Raw genomic sequence first — 4,054 nt, forward strand, 5'->3', positions numbered from 1 at the left:
GATTGTCATCATGGCTGCAACTCAATAAGCAAAAAATCCTATGGAAACCAGGAGTTACATCTGCCTGTTGTGTAAAACCTGGGCTGGTCATGCAGAATTTGGCCTGATGTGAATCACAGAATCATAGAATGGTTTTGGTTGGAAGGAACCCTCCTGTCATGGGCACCTTCCACTAGACCAGGTTGCTCAATGCCTAATCCAGCCTGGCCTTGGAAACTGCCAGGGATGGGGCATCCACAGCTTCTCTGTGCAAGCTGTGCCAGGGCATCACCACCCTCATAGTAAAGAATTTCTTCCTAATATCCAGTCTAAAGCTATTTCCCTCAGTTTGAAGCCATTTCCCTTGAAGTTCACTAAGAACCTGTCTATGAGAACCAAGCAAGAACTCAAACTTTCCACCCTCAGGATTAAAACCTGAAAGATTATCAGAGTGACATTTTAGAAAGTTCAGTGAAGCCAAACTCCCAAAAGATGTAGGTGTGGTGCACATATCTTTGCAGCTGAAGTGGAGCTGCAGGTTTACAGGAGTGGGTGAAAAATGTTTGCATCTCATGAATACCTCTGAAAAAGTCCCTGTTCTACCCTGGAATGAAGGGCTGCTTGCAGCATGGTGATTATTTATCCCTGTGACAGGCCAGATGGCTGGAGGCCAGTGGAGCAGCCCAGCCTCCAGTGTGGAGGGGCAGAGCAGGAACCTGTAGGGCTGAGGTTGCTGCCCTGGTTGTCATTAACAGTACTGGTGCCAGGTCCACCCTTCCCTTACTTGGGGTAAGTTTGGGGAGGTGTATTTTGGGCTAAGGGGGTTGAAACAGCAGGAGCCTCTGCCCAGTGTGCAGGCAGAGTTTGGAGCTGCCAAGCCACTGTCCTGGGTGGGGCTGCCAGCCCTTTCTGGGGGATTTGGGCTGATTCAGTGTCACTACTCAGGATCTGAGAAACAACAGCACCTAGAAGAAGACCATGAGGAAGGCCTCATGTCAATGGCCTGAGAAGAAGATGTGAAGCATTTTTGGTTTTAATGTGGCTGAAGAGAGTTTGTCCCATGAAATAAGACTCTATTTACAGTCTTTCGAACTTGGTAGTATTGCATCAAAGAAAAAACTGACACTAGAATTAATTTCTTCAGCCCACTGGGAAGATTAACTCCCTGAATATTTACTGACTGCTTTGGTCAATAGGTAACTGTACAGCTTGCTGGAAGAATGTTTGCTGTTTTGTGTTTTGCATTCCCTTTTGCTGAATGCTTCAGATTTCACTGGTGGAGATTTCATATTGACTCTGCCTTTCTTGTTTCCATTATAAGGCTTTTAAGTTGCTGATGGAAACTTCTGCCCTTGAGTACAAGCACAGCCAAGGGTAACATCCCCATGCCAAATAATAGAGTGGATGCCATCAGCCCCTTAAATCAAGCAAACTACATTGTACTACACATTTCCAGTCTTCCCATTCCCTGATATTGTGGAAGTGGGTGCCAGGGGCACTGAGGGGCTGGCAGGGTGTAGGAGAAGGATGGGAAGCAGCTTTTGCAGCCACTTGCTGAGCCCTGTCCCAGGGAGAGGTGGGACACACAGGCAGGATTTTGAGTCACATCATAACTATAGCAAATTTCCACTGAGCAAAAAAACATATAAAGAAACACTCCAAAGAGGCTAAGCCCTCTGGCTGGGCTGGGTGATGGAGGGAGTCAAGTGTCTGGAAAACATTGCTAAACAGTTAAATCCAGCAGTGAGTGTTGAACCAGCTGATTCTCTAAACACAGCATTTCCCTGCAGCCTAAGTTGGATTTGAGGGGACTGTTGCCCTAGCAGGAGCTGCAGGGCTGCTGGGGAAGAGTGGGGCATGAAGAAGGGGATCAGAATGCACCCAGAGTGCACAAACCTGGAGCCATTGCTCAGGCAAAACTCCAAGGAACCAGCCCCTTAATGCAATTTCACTGGGGCTTTGAATGCAATTTTTACATAGCATCTTTCTCCTTGACAAATCCAAATGCTTTCATCAGTGATGACTGGCACCAGCCCCCTGTGGCTCCTCTTGGACTGGATTCAAGCTGTATGTTGTTTTTTGCTATAAATCTTTCTATCTCACTCCCCTTCCCCTGTTTCCCTCCCCACCTTTTAAATTCTTCATTGATTTAATGCTCCCCCTTCAGAGGCTATCAGACAGCTTTTCCCTGAACACTTTTGGTTGCTCCAGTGAAATAGGCTTGGAAGAAAAGTGGTTCCAGGCTGAGAACTTGAAGAGGTTATACATGAGCTCTGTACAGAGATTGAAAAGCTCTGAGTTGTTATAGCAGCTGTCCCAGCTGAAAAAATGTCAGGGAGTGGGATCATTTTCTGTGTATTTTATGGACAGGGAATAGGCCAGGTTCCCTGGTATTTGAGTTACTATGGGGTTGTTCAGCCAACCCCTACACTTTGTAGGACAGTAATTGGATCCTCAGTGCCCTTGAAGTGTGCTAGCACTCGGTGTAGAAAGAAATAGCTCTATGCCAAGTGCTAAGTGGACTTTTAAGTGTGTAAGCCATTTTTCTACTTGTAAAATCTCGGTTTGATTCTGTGAAAATACTTGCACACCTTCTTTTCTGAGGAGTTTGATGCAATTTTTCTCTGTAGTAAAGCTGAGTGAACTATTCTCAGGGGCTAACTCCCTCTCCCCCTCTGTTTTTCTGTTTGTAATTAAGGATTTGATAATAATTAATTATTTAAAGTTGGTCAGCTGCACTTGGAGCAATACATTGCAACCACTGGGCTGTTTGCACTTGCTTTGCTGGTTAGCTGAAGTTTTCCACAAAATTTAAGGCCAGAGGGGACCATTAGAACAGTCATTCTGACCCCCTGTACATCACAAGCCATTAAATTTCACCCAGTCAGCCTCCTACTGAGCCAAATAATGTCAGAGTTGGCTAAATCAAGAACCCAGAATCATATCCAACCTGGATTTGAAGACATCCAGGGCCACAGTCTCTGACACTCTCTTGGTAGTTTGTAACAATGATTTAAAATTGTGCCTTGTTTCCTATTTGAATTTGGTTGGAAACTGAATCCAGACTTTGGTTCATGTTATGCTTTTCCTGCCAGGTGACACAGCCATTTGGAATATAGCATTTTGTCTTCATGAAGGCACTTACATATGCTGTATTTATCTGTATATATGCTATATTTATCAATACACATCCCAGTCCTTTCTCTAGCTGTTAAAGAGGTAATGCAAACAGATTGTGCTTTATGATTTTCTCCAAATAAGGAAATTTATATTTCATTTAAAAAACACTTAAAAATTATATAATTGTCTTCCCAGGTGTTTGACTATCCTTTTAAGAAGATGAGTGGCAGAACTCCAGTATAATATTTCTGTCTTGACAAAATATAGGGAAAATTTTTTAAATCCCAGGCCTGGATGTACGTCTGCTGTGCGCATTGTCTTATCACCTGCTTGTGGAGGATGCCCAGGCACGGGCTGCTGTTCTCTGGTCCTAGCTTGCTATTTTATCATTTGTAAGGGGAGGGAATGATTGAATTTGTGGAAAACTTTTTCCTGCTCGGTATATTCTTACATCTGAGAGGTTTAAAGAACTTTTTCATTCTGCAGAAAGCAAGTTAATTGTGGTTCTCTCCTGAAAAATGAGAAAGTGGACCTCAGCCAAAGGCTTTAATCTCCACCCCTGTTGCCTGAGCAAGACACTCTTGAGTGGATTTTGCTGTTGTTACACCTCTTCTGTGGGAGCCATATTGCTAAATCATCAGCTATGCCATCTGACCATACAGCAGCTGAATACTCTCATCATGCTACAGAGTTGGAGCTCTTGTCTCCTTTGGGAACTCTTCTGCTTGACCTAATCATCACATAGTTATGGGTTAAAGCTGTTTGATGAGGAAAAAATTTGGTGAAAAATACAAAGAGCTTAGGACTCTTATACCCTCACATTGCTCTGTAGTCCTTGTTAGGCATGCAGCTCTGAATTTGATTGCTTTAAAACATTCTTACTTTATTACTCCCAGGCTGCTGATGAAAAGTGAGCTGAATAGTGTACAGCCCAGCTCTGATCGCAGAAGAGCCT

The sequence above is a fragment of the Cyanistes caeruleus genome, chromosome 3, assembly GCF_971803275.1.
Source record: "Cyanistes caeruleus chromosome 3, bCyaCae1.hap1.1, whole genome shotgun sequence".
NCBI classification, from domain to species: Eukaryota; Metazoa; Chordata; class Aves; order Passeriformes; family Paridae; genus Cyanistes; species Cyanistes caeruleus.